Source organism: Oncorhynchus kisutch, linkage group LG14 (assembly GCF_002021735.2).
Source record: "Oncorhynchus kisutch isolate 150728-3 linkage group LG14, Okis_V2, whole genome shotgun sequence".
Lineage (NCBI taxonomy): Eukaryota > Metazoa > Chordata > Actinopteri > Salmoniformes > Salmonidae > Oncorhynchus > Oncorhynchus kisutch.
The window spans coordinates 58676114-58691080 of record NC_034187.2 but is presented as its reverse complement, the minus strand read 5'-3'; the positions used below and the strand labels follow the sequence as shown (position 1 = coordinate 58691080).

Genomic DNA, 14967 nt, shown 5'->3' with positions numbered 1-14967 from the left:
TGTCTGTCTGTCTGTCTGTCTGTCTGTCTGTCTGTCTGTCTGTCTGTCTGTCTGTCTGTCTGTCTGTCTGTCTGTCTGTCTGTCTGTCTGTCTGTCTGTCTGTCTGTCTGTCTGTCTGTCTGTCTGTCTGTCTGTCTGTCTGTCTGTCTGTCTGTCTGTCTGTCTGTCTGTCGTCTGTCTGTCTGTCTGTCTGTCTGTCTGTCTGTCTGTCTGTCTGTCTGGTCTGTCTGTCTGTCTGTCTGTCTGTCTGTCTGTCTGTCTGTCTGTCTGTCTGTCGTCTGTCGTCTGTCTGTCTGTCTGTCTGTCTGTCTGTCTGTCTGTCTGTCTGTCTGTCTGTCTGTCTGTCTGTCTGTCTGTCTGTCTGTCTGTCTGTCTGTCTGTCTGTCTGTCTGTCTGTCTGTCTGTTCTGGTCTGTACTGTCTGTCTGTCCTGTTCTGTCTGTCTGTCTGTCTGTCTGTCTGTCTGTCTAGTCTGTCTGTCTGTCTGTCTGTCGTCTGTCTGGTCTGTCTGTCTGTGTCGTCTGTCTGTCTATGTCTGTCTCTGGTCTGTCTGTCTGTCTGTCTGTCCTGTCTGTCTGTCTGTCTGTCTGTCTGTCTGTCTGTCTGTCTGTCTGGTCTGTCTGTCTGTCGTATGTCGTGTCTCTGTCGGTCTGTCTGTCTGTCTGTCTGTCTGTCTGTCTGTCTGTCTGTCTTTCAACCATCCAGATTCACATCTACGATATCTTTCCATTTATATACACATCATTACCGATTACAGACCTCTAAAACATCAAGATCCCCTTCTGCCAAGCTTGATTTCGACTGCGTCAGGCCTACACTGATATGCTTTCTTTCAAAGTCTAGGCCTATCCAGGAGGCAAGTCATCCAAACCATTTTTATTTGACAAGACTTAAGATTTGATTGCGGGGGTTTGTGTCCCTGGCCTACAGTTCCACAGCATGCTGTGTGGATAAACATCTGCAATACAGAAATACAACTCAGGATGGAGATGGTCTAACTGTCTATTGCCTAACTGTCCATATCTTCTCTATAGGTCTCCAACATACTGTGGTGAGAAGGTTGAACAGGAGCAACGGCTGAAGAATGACAAAGGCATACAAATATTATTGCCACTGCCAGTGTGGGTTTTTAGGCAGTCCAGATGGAGTAGACTAAGAGGCCATTGAGCGAGTGGAGAGAAAAGGAATTCTATTAATCTGCTGCTGATCCTGTACAATAGACGCCTTGTCTCTTTTGTTAGGGCCACTCACAAACACAAGTTTGCACTGACAATGATAGCACCAATAGTCTGCCTTAGGAATGGAAAGAGAGAAAAAGAAAGATACGTGTGAAAAGGATAAAATTGGTCTCCAGAAAGAAACCAATGGAAAGCAATTGTGTGCCAACAGAGTGAGCCTGTTTTTCGTTATCTTGAGATGCCAAGTAAAAAATGAAATTCTATGTCTCTAATCTAGTCAAGTGTAGCCTAGAATAGACATTATAGATCTTGATATTATAGAGCCTTCTAACCTGCCTGTTGAACGCTACATTCGCACTGTGAATTAATTAACCATTGAAGGACTGTTTATCCCCTCTCCTCTTCACCACAATGCACTGTCCTCCTCAAACGTTTTGGTGGCACCATGAAAAGCAATCATTAAAACAATGGCAAATATTTGCATGTGAACTGTCGTTTATTTTATACAGATGTATATTTATACAGTAGGAAAAGAGGTTTAAAAAAAAGTACCTTACCTCAAGACCTAAACGAATTTGGTGTGTCCTCCAGTAGCCTAACTACACACTTCAGCAAATATTTTAAAAACACGATGACAGTAGCATGCATCCGTAGAAAGTTGTCAAATTATTTTATCGGGAACAGTCCTCCAATTACATGTTTATAGTTTACTGCTTGGTCCCCGATGAATTCCTGGCGTGATTTCTTACTGCTCTCAATGTGCCCAGAGTGCAAAGTTTCCGTCGGGTCGTTTAATCATGGTCTCGATGTCCCGTTTCGACTCGCTACCCTTGAAATAGAATCGGCTTAGTACTCGACAGACTACAAGCAATAGGCTTCCAGACAAAAATGCATCAAAACAAAAAAAGTAGGCGCTTAAAGCTCCGCCCTGTGTTTCCAGCAGACCGCAGTTTCTGTAGCCTAGATACAAAAACATGTCGTGAAAACAATAGGCTATATTTGATGTAATTTCTTAATCTGATTTGGCTGTTGAAATAATCCCTGCACACTGCCTGGACACGGACATCCACCGCCAATAAAGAAAAAAAATAACGCTTGTAAATGTAGTTTGCCTACAAGCGTTCTCTTACCTACCTGTACGTTGTTAAAACCCCAAGGGCAGAGTAAATTAGATGCTGTGCATCGATGGCATGCATCAAAGTGAAGATGTCTAAGTGACGCCTCCTCCACTGTGGCGGATAGTTTCTCAGTTTTTTATGTGTAATAAAGTAGGTTAAATACCCAGACTCACGTAACATAGTAACAACTCACATCAAGCCTATATAGTGCATTCGTAAAGTATTTAGACCCCTTGACTTTTTCCACATTTTGTTACCTTACAGCCTTATTCTAAAATTGATTTAAATAGTTAATCATTAATCTACACACAATGCCCCATAATGACAAAACAAAAACAGGCTTTTAGATTTTATTATTTATAAAAAATGGAAATATCACATCTACATAAGTATTCAGACCCTTTACTCTGTACTTTGTTGATGCACCTTTGGCAGTGATTACAGCCTCGAGTCTTCTTGGGTATGATGCTACAACCTTGGCACACCTGTATTTAGGGAGTTTCTCTCATTCTTCTCTGCAGATCCTCTCAAGGTCTGTCAGGTTGGATGAGGAGCGTTGATGCACAGCTATTTTCAAGTCTCTCCAGAGATGTTCGATCGGGCTCAAGTCCGGGCTCTGGCTCGGCTACTCAAGGACATTAAGACTTGTCCCGAAGCCACACATGCGTTGTCTTGGCTGTGTGCTTATGGTCATTGTCCTGTTGGAAGGTGAACCTTCGCCCTCAGTCTGAGGTCCTGAGCGCTCTGGAGACGATTTCATCAAGGATTACTCTGTACTTTGCTCTGTTCATTATTGCCTCGATACTGACTAGTCTCCCAGTCCCTGCCGCTGAAAAACATCCAACAGCATGATGCAGCCACCACCATGCTTCACCATAGGGATGGTGTCAGGTTTCCTCCAGTAGTGACAGTTGGCATTCAGGCCAAAGAGTTCAATCTTGGTTTCATCAGACCAGAGAATCTTGTTTCTCATTGTCTGAGAGTTTTTAGATGCCTTTTGGCAAACTCCAAGCATGCTGTCATGTGCCTTTTACTGAGGAGTGGCTTCTGTCTAGCCTCTCTACCAGAAAGGCCTGATTGTTGGAGTGCTGCAGAGATGGTTGTCCTTCTGGAAGCTTCTCCCATCTCCACAGAGGAACTCTGGAGCTCTGTCGGGGTCTTGGTCACCTCCCTGACCAATGCCCTTCTCCCCCGATTGCTCAGTTTGGCTGGGCTGACAGCTCTAGAAGAGCCTTGGTGGTTATAAACTTCTTCCATTTAAGAATGATGGAGGACACTGTGCTCTTGGGGACCTTGAATGCTGCAGAATGTGTTGGTACCCTTCCCAGATAGGTGCCGCGACATAATCCTGTCTGTCTCACAGCTCTACAGACAATTCCTTCGACCTCATGGCTTGGTTTTTGCTCTGACATGCACTGTCAATTGTGGGACCTTATATAGACAGGTGTGTGCCTTTCCAAATCATGTCCAATCAATTGAATTTACCACAGGTGGACTCCAACGAAGTTGTAGAAGTAACTCAGGGATGATCGATGGAAACAGGATGCACCTGAGCTCAATTTCGAGTCTCATAGCAAAGGGTCTGAATGCTTATGTAAATAAAGTATATCTGTTTTTATTTTTAATACATTTGCAAAAATGTCAAAACATCTGGTTTCACTTTGTCATTATGGGGTATTGTGTGTAGATTGCGGAGGATTAAGAAATAAATACATTTTAGAATAAGGAAGTAAAGTAACAACATTTGGAAAAAGTGAAGGGATCTGAATACTTTTTGAGGGCAATGTACCGTATTTAGGTGACTGTTATAGAATCTCCCTGGCGAGGATGCTGTGGGACTAATTTCCAGCGTGTTTGTAGTTGTTTATGTTTGTCTAGCGCTGCGTAGTCCAGTTCTCCCCCTCACGTGAGAGATATCGTTCACCACCAGCTCGTGGCTTCAGCCAATCAGACTATCCCCATGCACTCATAGCTTGGGGGGACATCGGTGCATGATTACAAAGTTGTCCCTGTTGTTACCAGTGTAGGATGAGCTAGAGTAGCAGTATTCTATGTATTTCTCATTCCTGTTATTATGTTACTACTGATATTGTCTGCAATGATTATTCACTGTTTACTACTTCCTATATATTTAAACAGTCCTTGCGCTTGTGTGTTGCTGTGCAATAGCCTACTATTTGTATAATATACAGTCCTTCTCATTTTCCTTACTGTGCTTTTGTCATGCTAGTTATTAATCCGGTGTTACTATGTAATATATGGTTATTAGGTCATCATTAGGTCAACATTAGGTACAGTCCTAGGTACAGTCCTTGTTGTCCCCATGTGCAGTTGCAAACCGTAGTCTGGCTTTTTTATGGAGCAGTGGCATCTTCCTTGCTGAGCGGCCTTTCGGGTTATGTCAGTATAGGACTCGTTTTACTGTGGATATCGATACTTTTGTACCCGTTTCCCCCAGCATCTTCACAAGGTCCTTTGCTGTTGTTCTGGGATTGATTTGCACTTTTCGCACCAAAGTACGTTCATCTCTAGGAGACAGAACACGTCTCCTTCCTGAGTGGTATGATGGCTGCGTGGTCCCATGGTGTTTATACTTGCTTACTATTGTTTCTACAGATGAACGTGGTACCTTTAGGCATTTGTAAATTGCTCCCAAGGATGAACCAGACTTGTGGAGGTCCACAATTGTTTTCTGAGGTCTTGGCTGATTTCTTTTTGATTTTCCCATTATGCCAAGCAAAGAGGCACTGAGTTTGAAGGTAGGCCTTGAAATACATCCACAGGTACACCTCCAATTGACTCAAATTATGTCAATTGGCCTATCAGAAGCTTCTAAAGCCATGACATCATTTTCTGGAATTTTCCAAGCTGTTTAAAGGCACAGTCAACTGTGGCATATTCTAGCCTGTACGTGAATATTCTTTATTCCTTCATTCTCTGTATCTTTACAGAACCATCCCAATGTTCATCTCCAGTGTGTATAAATAAAGTTCATGTGTGTGTCAACTCTCGGGTTGCCTTATTCCCCTTTAAAGGCGAAGTCAGTGGGTCACAAACCAGCAAACATGTAGAGCCGGGTCACTCTCTTTCATTAATATCAACACTAAACGAAGTTGATTGATTCATGAAAAGTGATGAACTAAGGTCAGATTTCAATAAGACAAGTTGGTTAGGCGTGCTTGGCATACGTTGTTATTATGTGCTGTTGAATACTAGCTTTTAGTTATACAGTTGGACAGCTATCATATACTGTACTGTTCAAGGCCTGTACAGATCTCACACCAAGTGTGGAGATGCATATCCATAAATTTGAATGCAAAGTAGAGAAGAGCAAGAACAAGTCTCTCACCGTTGCCGCCTGCTATAGACCACCCTCTGCCCCCAGCTGTGCTCTGGACACCATGTGTGAACTTATTGCCCCCCATCTATCTTCAGAGCTCGTGCTGCTAGGCGACCTAAACTGGAACATGCTTAACACCCCAGCCATCCTACAATCTAAGCTTGATGCCCTCAATCTCACACAAATTATCAATGAACCTACCAGGTACCTCCCCAAAGCCGTAAACATGGGCACCCTCATAGATATCATCCTAACCAACTTGCCTTCTAAATACACCTCTGCTGTCTTCAACCAAGATCTCTGCGATCACTGCCTCATTGCCTGCATCCATAATGGGAGAGCGGTCAAACAACCTACACTCATCACTGGCAAACGCTCCCTGAAACACTTCAGCGAGCAGGCCTTTCTAATCGACCTGGCCAGGGTATCCTGGAAGGATATTGATCTCATCCCGTCAGCCGAGGATGCCTGGTTATTTTTTTAAATGCCTTCCTAACCATCTTAAATAAGCATGCCCCATTCAAGAACAGATATAGCCCTCCCCAGACCTGACTGCGCTTAACCATCACGAAAACATCCTATGGCGTTCTGCACTAGCATCGAACAGCCCCCGTGACACAGGCAGTTAGAAAAGCCAAGGCTAGCTTTTTCAAGCAGAAATTTGCTTTCTGCAACACTAACTCAAAAAAGTTCTGGGACACTGTAAAGTCCATGGAGAATAAGAACACCTCCTCCCAGCTGCCCACTGCATTGAAGATAGGAAACACTGTGACCACTGATAAATCCACTATAATTGAGAATTTCAAGAAGCATTTTTCTACAGCTGGCCATGCTTTCCACCTGGCTACCCCTACCCCGGTCAACAGCACTGCACCCCCCACAGCAACTCACCCAAGCCTTCCCCATTTCTCCTTCTCCCAAATCCAGTCAGCTGATGTTCTGGAAGAGCTGCAAAATCAGCCGGGCTAGACAATCTGGACCCTTTCTTTCTAAAAATTATCTCCTGAAATTGTTGTCATTCCTATTACTAGCCTGTTCAACCTCTCTTTCGTGACGTCTGAGATTCCCAAAGATTGGAAAGCAGCTGCGGTCATCCCCCTCTTCAAAGGGAGGGACACTCTTGATCCAAACTGCTACAGACCTATATCTATACTACCCTGCCTTTCTAAGGTCTTCGAAAGCCAAGTCAACAAACAGATTACCGACCATTTCGAATCTCACCATACCCTCTCTGCTATGTAATCTGGTTTCAGAGCTGGTCATGGGTGCACCTCAGCCACGCTCAAGGTCCTAAACGATATCTTAACCACCATCGATAAGAAACATTACAGTGCAGCCGTATTCATTGATCTGGCCAAGGCTTTCGACTGTCAATCACCACATCCTCATCGGCAGACTCAACAGCCTTGGTTTCTCAAATGATTGCCTCGCCTGGTTCACCAACTACTTCTCTGATAGAGTTCAGTGTGTCAAATCTGAGGGCCTGCTGTCCGGACCTCTGGCAGTCTCTATGGGGGTGCCTCAGGGTTCAATTCTTGGACTGACTCTCTTCTCTGTATAATTCAATGATGTCGCTCTTACTGCTGATGAGTCTCTGATCCACCTCTACGCAGACGACACCATTCGGTATACTTCTGGCCCTTCTTTGGACAATGTGTTAACAACCCTCCAGGCAAACTTCAATGCCATACAACTCTCCTTCCGTGGCCTCCAATTGCTCTTTAATACAAGTAAAACTAAATGCATGCTCTTCAACCGATCGCTGCCTGCACCTGCCCGCCTGTCCAACATCACTACTCTGGATGGCTCTGACTTAGAATACGTGGACAACTACAAATACCTAGGTGTCTGGTTAGACTGTAAACTCTCCTTCCAGACTCACATCAAACATCTCCAATCCAAAGTTAAATCTAGAATTGGCTTCCTATTTCGCAACAAAGCATCCTTCACTCATGCTGCCAAACATACCCTTGTAAAACTTACCATCCTACCAATCCTCGACTTCGGCGATGTCATTTACAAACAGCCTCCAATACCCTACTCAACAAATTGGATGCAGTCTATCACAGTGCCATCTGTTTTGTCATCAAAGCCCCATATACCACCCACCATTGCGACCTGTACGCTCTCGTTGGCTGGCCCTCGCTTCATACTCATCGCCAAACCCACTGGCTCCATGTCATCTACAAGACCCTGCTAGGTAAAGTCCCCCCTTATCTTAGCTCGCTGGTCACCATAGCATCACCCACCTGTAGCAAGCGCTCCAGCAGGTATATCTCTCTGGTCACACCCAAAACCAATTCTTTCTTTGGCCGCCTCTCCTTTCAGTTCTCTGCTGCCAATGACTGGAACAAACTACAAATATCTCTGAAACTGGAAACACTTATCTTCCTCACTAGCTTTAAGCACCAGCTGTCAGAGCACAGATTACTGCACCTGTACATAGCCCACCTATAATTTAGCCAAAAACAACTACCTCTTTCCCTACTGTATTTATTTTATTTTATTTATTTATTTATATATTTTGCACCCTATTATTTTTATTTCTACTTTGCACATTCTTCCACTGCAAATCTACCATTCCAGTGTTTTACTTGCTTTATTGTATTTACTTCGCCACCATGGCCTTTTTTGCCTTTACCTCCCTTATCTCACCTCATTTTCTCACATTGTGTATAGACTTATTTTTTTCTACTGTATTATTGACTGTATGTTTGTTTTACTCCATGTGTAACTCTGTGTAGTTGTACACTATGTGTCGAACTGCTTTGATTTATCTTGGCCAGGTCGCAATTGTAAATGAGAACTTGTTCTCAACTGGCCTACCTGGTTAAATAGAGGTTAAATAAATAAATAAATATATTTCTCTTATGTTTTAAGCCTTACCCCATAACTGGATGATCCTGGACAACAATGGAATGCTCTATGTGGGCGGGGGGATGGGAATGGTCCCAGGATGTTAATTCAAATATTACAAGTCTAAATCTGCACTGAACAAAAATATAAACGCAACATGTGAAGTGTTGGTCCCATGTTTCATGAGCTGAAATAAAATATCCCAAAAATGTTCCATGCATACAAAAAAGCCTATTTCTCTCCAATTCTGTGCAGAAATTTGTTTACATCCCTGTTAGTGAGCATTTCTTCTTTGCAAAGATAATCCATCCATGTGACAGGTGTGGAATATCAAGAACCTGATTAAACAGCATGATCATTACACAGGTGCACCTTGTGCTGAGGACAATACAAGGCCTCTCTTAAATGTGCAGTTTCGTGAAACAACACAATGTGTCTAAGTTTTGGGGGACCTTGAAGTTGGTATGCTGACTGCAGGAATGTCGAGCAGAGCTGTTGCCAGATAATTTAATGTTCATTTCTCTACCATAAGCCACCTCCGTCATTTTAGAGTGACAGTACGTCCAACCGGCCTCACAACCGCAGACCATGTGTAACCATGCCAGCCCAAGAACTCCACATCTGGGGTCTTCACCTGCAGGATCGTCTGAGACCAGCCACCTGGACAGCTGATGAATCTGAGGAGTATTTATGTCTGTAATAAAGCCCTTTTGTGGGGAAAAACTCATTCTGATTGGCTGGGCCTGGCTCCCCAGTGGGTGGGCCTGGCTCCCAAGTGGGTGGGCCTCTGCCTTCCCAGGACCACCCATGGCTGCACCCCTGCCCAGTCATGTGAAATCCACAGAGTAGGCCTAGTCAATTTATTTAAATTGACAGATTTCCTTATGAACAGTAACTCAGTAAAATCTTTGTTGTATGTGTATAGTATTGACTACCTACTAGCAACACTCAGTTTGGTCCCAAAAGTCCACCACAGTGATTGAGTTTGACTTACTTGTGTACAAAGACCCGCACACACCTTTCGTATACACTTTTTCTATTAATATACTGTCCATTCACACCATCATACCAAAATATATTTTTATTCCAGACTCAATATCTAGAAGGTGTTCTTATGTTTTTTTTCCTGATCTCATTACCTTGTCAGGTAAAACTCTGGGTCCTATCTGGAGGCTATGACAATTTTTTACAATTATAGATAGCTTCCCTTTTCGTCTGTGCAATGACTATAGGGCTGGATTTCTTCTTGTCGGATCATGTGAATTGGAAACACTCCTGGCCTAAGGTGAATCAAACCTTTTCAAACAACCACAAATCTTGTTATTATTCATTCTGAATCTGATATCAAAAAGGGCCTGAGACACATGAGGCAACAACAACTTAAATGACTTAACCTTTATTTTATCAGGGAGTCACACTGATACCAAGGTTTCTTTTACAGATGAGCCCTGAATTACAGAAATGACAAAAAAATATATACATCAATATAAATACAAAAACCAAGCAGAAAGGAACACGGACGTAAAAAACAAACGCATTCATCTGTCACGCCATGATCTGTTTCACCTGTCTTTGTGATTGCCTCCACCCTCCTCCAGGTGTCTCCCATCTTCCCCATTATCCCCTGTTTCTCTGTCTGTCTGTGGCCAGTTTGTCTTGTTTGTCAAGCTTACCAGCGTTTGTCCTCTCAGCTCCTATTTATTCCTAGTCTCTTTTTCTTGCCCTCCTGGTTTTGACCCTAGCCTGTCCCGTCTCTGTACCCGCCTGCCTGACCACTCTGCCTGTCCCGTCTCTGTACCAGCCTGCCTGACCACTCTGCCTGTCCCCGACCCTGAGCCTGCCTGACCACTCTGCCTGTCCCGTCTCTGTACCAGCCTGCCTGACCACTCTGCCTGTCCCCGACCCTGAGCCTGCCTGCCTGACCACTCTGCCTGTCCCGTCTCTGTACCAGCCTGACTGACCACTCTGCCTGTCCCCGACCCTGAGCCTGTCTGCCTGACCACTCTGCCTGTCCCCGACCCTGAGCCTGCCTGCCTGACCACTCTGCCTGTCCCCGACCCTGAGCCTGCCTGCCTGACCACTCTGCCTGTCCCCGACCCTGAGCCTGCCTGCCTGACCACTCTGCCTGTCCCCGACCCTGAGCCTGCCTGCCTGACCACTCTGCCTGTCCCCGACCCTGAGCCTGCCTGCCTGACCACTCTGCCTGTTCCCGACCCTGAGCCTGCCTGCCTGACCACTCTGCCTGTCCCCGACCCTGAGCCTGCCTGCCTGACCACTCTGCCTGTCCCCGACCCTGAGCCTGGCTGCCTGACCACTCTGCCTGTCCCCGACCCTGAGCCTGGCTGCCTGACCACTCTGCCTGTCCCCGACCCTGAGCCTGCCTGCCTGACCACTCTGCCTGTCCCCGACCCTGAGCCTGGCTGCCTGACCACTCTGCCTGTCCCCGACCCTGAGCCTGCCTGCCTGACCACTCTGCCTGTCCCCGACCCTGAGCCTGGCTGCCTGACCACTCTGCCTGTCCCCGACCCTGAGCCTGGCTGCCTGAACACTCTGCCTGTCCCCGACCCTGAGCCTGCCTGACCACTCTGCCTGTCCCGTCTCTGTACCAGCCTGCCTGACCACTCTGCCTGTCCCCGACCCTGAGCCTGGCTGCCTGACCACTCTGCCTGTCCCCGACCCTGAGCCTGGCTGCCTGACCACTCTGCCTGTCCCCGACCCTGAGCCTGCCTGACCACTCTGCCTGTCCCGTCTCTGTACCAGCCTGCCTGACCACTCTGCCTGTCCCCGACCCTGAGCCTGCCTGACCACTCTGCCTGCTGTCCCGTCTCTGTACCAGCCTGCCTGACCACTCTGCCTGTCCCCGACCCTGAGCCTGCCTGCCTGACCACTCTGCCTGTCCCCGACCCTGAGCCTGCCTGCCTGACCACTCTGCCTGTCCCTGACCCTGAGCCTGCCTGCCTGACCACTCTGCCTGTCCCCGACCCTGAGCCTGCCTGCCTGACCACTCTGCCTGTCCCCGACCCTGAGCCTGCCTGCCTGACCACTCTGCCTGTCCCCGACCCTGAGCCTGCCTGACCACTCTGCCTGTCCCGTCTCTGTACCAGCCTGCCTGACCACTCTGCCTGTCCCCGACCCTGAGCCTGCCTGCCGACCAGTACCCTTGCCCCGTCTCTGGATTATTGACCCCTGCCTGCCTTGACCTGTCTCTTGCCTGCCCCTTGCACTATTAAACCATAATTTATTCAACGTGTCTGCATCTGGGTCTTACCTTGATTCCTCATATTCATCAGTAATAAGGTCCTCAATCAGATTTCTGAATGGCCCTAGAGGCACCAGCACATCAAATATAAGAACCTTTTGAAGATTGTTCCATAAATAAGGTGCAAGAAAACTAAAAGCTGTAATGTATCCAACTCAGTAGAGAACAAACGAATTTCCAGACTTTTCCATTCCTGAGACAGGGTGTGGTAACTCATATGTCTAACGTTTAGTAATGATGTTAGGAACAGGGGGACTTTTTATTTAAAAAAAGGGCTTTATACATGAAAACATAGCAATGTATTAACCTACGTGACATCAAAGAGGGAATTCCACATTTCTGGTGGAGAATGCAGTGATGACCACTAAAATTGTCGCCCGTAATAAAGCACAGCGCGCGAAGATAAACTGCATCTGATGGCTTCAATGAAGTGGCAGCTGCGTTCATATCGATGATGTCTCCCCGTTGTCTAGGACCGACAGGAGCGTCGACTGAATCATCTGCTTTCTAGTATTTAGTGAGAGGCAGAACCTATTTCTATAGCAGAAACCCCTTTCTATTCTCAGCTTTTTAACTAACTCGTCAATATGCTTTTTAAAAGACAGCTTTTCATTTACCCAGATATTTGCAAGCATTGACACGATCAATATGGATACCATCCAAAGCATATATGCTTTTTTAAAAGCGCTCTAGAGAACTTATAAACTCAGCAAAAAAAAGAAATATCCTTTCACTGTCAACTGAGTTTATTTTCAGCAAACTTAACGTGTGTAAATATTTGTATGAAAATAACAAGATTCAACAACTGAGACATAAACTGAACAAGTTCCACAGACATGTGACTAACAGAAATTGAATAATGTGTCCCTGAACAAAGGGAGGGGTCAAAATTAAAAGTAACAGTCAGTATCTTGTCTGGACACTAGCTGCATTAAGTACTACAGTGCATCTCCTCATGAACTGCAACAGATTGGCCAGTTCTTGCTGTGAGATGTTACCCCACTCTTCCACCAAGGCACCTGCAAGTTCCCAGACATTTATGGGGAGAATGGCCCTAGCCCTCACCCTCCGATCCAACAGGTCCCAGACGTGCTCAATGGGATTGAGATCCGGGCTCTTCGCTGTTCATGGCAGAACACTGACATTCCTGTCTTGCAGGAAATCACGCACAGAACAAGCAGTATGACTGGTGGCATTGTCATGCTGGAGGGTCATGTTAGGATGAGCCTGCAGGAAGGGTATCACATGAGGGAGGGTCATGTCAGGATGAGCCTGCAGGAAGGGTACCACATGAGGGAGGAGGATGTCTTCCCTGTAACGCATAACATTAAGATAGCCTGCAATGACAACAGGCTCAGTCCGATGATGCTGTGACACACCGCCCCAGACCATGACGGACCCTCCACCTCCAAATCGATCCCACTCCAGAGTACAGGCCTCGGTGTAATGCTCATTCCTTCAACGTAAAACATGAATCCGACCTTCACCCCTGGTGAGACAAAACCGCAACTCATCAGGGAAGAGCACTTCTTGCCAGTCTTGTCTGGTCCAGCCACGGTGGGTTTGTGCCCATAGGCGACATTGTTGCCGGTGATGTCTGGTGAGGATCTGAATTAGCAGTAAGTGACTAGCACTATCAAAGGCCTTTGACAGGTCAATGGGCAGCACAATTGTTGCTTTTTCTCCATACAGTTAACCACATCATTTATAACTAGGGATGCAGCAGAGATAGTGCTATGACCTGGTCTAAAACCCAACTGATGTACAATACATATCAATTTGCAATACATATCAAAGATAAGAAAGATCTTAGTTGAGAATTAATCAAGGATTCTAATATTTTAACTAGGCAAGAAAGGGGGAGTACATGGGCCACCTTCCAAACCTTGGGGATAGTACCAGATATGATCGTCAGGTAAGAAATATTTGTTAATTATTCAGCATTTTAGGTGGGCAGAGAGCTGCAACAAAAATGGATCAAGCACATAAGCCCCAGTGGATTTTGTTTTACACCAATCTTAAGGCATCTAGCACATCACAGATAGTAAATTGTTAAAATGAAAGCAAAGATTTACTAGAAGTTGACCGTCGAGTCCGCTAGAGTCTGGCAGAGGAAAGAGCAGTCAAATGACTGACCAAGGTCAATTAAACCACCATGTATCTCAAATAAAAAGCCTGCTGAGATAAAATAATGATTGCAAGCATCACTTAACCCATTCTTCTCAGATATGATGCCAGAGTCAGACAGAACTTGCTTATGGCAGGGAAGAAGATGAATTTATACGCTTCAGTGCATTTGCTGTTTTCCAACATTTTGAAGGATCACCAGCAGTGTCAGAGATGGAGCTTAAAAAGTAGCTTGATTTAGCTTTCTTAATCGATGTAGTACATCTGTTCCTCAATCATCTGGATGATTGCTAGTCTGCTACAGAGTCCATCTTCCTTTGCTTTGGCCCAGGGCTGATTTGGACAGCATAGTTTAGTAAACTACTATAGCTGGACTGAGCGTTGTGCAAAGAATGGCTACAATGTCTTTAAATATGAATTTCACTCTAAACACACACAATGCTAAACAGTGGACTTTGATCAATCTATCGCAGTCTATTCTAACCGAACCTGCCTTACTGTATTTCAAACAAAAACGGTACTTTTCAGATCTCTACACAGGCTCAGGAACCTGGGAGGGGGGAACCTCTTCATTCAGTGCTCCCTGTAACATTCCGGCTGTAAAGTCCTGGAGATACAGAATCTATTTGCCACCTTCACAATGTCTAGCTTCTTCAATTTTTTTATTAGTTTGACTAGTGCAATTTAGAATTTGCGATATAAACGGAAGAAATTCTTATTAGTATGTTGGGATCCTTCTCCTGCATGTCATTCACTGCAGACTGTGCGATATCCACTACCATCTCCTCTCTATTTTCACTGCCTCCACACAGGAGACCTGCTGGATGGCCCTGATCCTAGCTACTGTGACATCCATCCGTACAGGGCATTCTGGGAACATGATTGCCATCACAATTAAAACATCATGCTTCAACTGACTCTTCAACTACTACATATTTATTAATTCGACAAACACTTGCCACATGAACAAACATTTTTTACAATTTGTGACTGTACTTTTTACAACACTGCAACAGCTTCTGTACATACGGTCTCTCACCGCATATCCCAAGTTTTACACAAGTTGGGAGAACCACTTCATCAAACGACA

The 14967-nt window shown here is 45.4% G+C and overlaps 1 protein-coding gene across 1 annotated transcript in view; it reads right to left on the bottom strand.

Moving 5' to 3' along the window:
* The window catches only part of LOC109904445 (zinc finger protein 516), a 36977-nt gene extending 34825 nt beyond the window's left edge, over positions 1–2152 (bottom strand). The window contains exon 1 of the mRNA XM_020501682.2: positions 1735–2152. The gene's annotated coding sequence lies outside the window, so the exon portion shown is untranslated. The remainder of the gene's footprint in view (positions 1–1734) is intronic.
* Positions 2153–14967: the final 12815 nt, after the last annotated feature.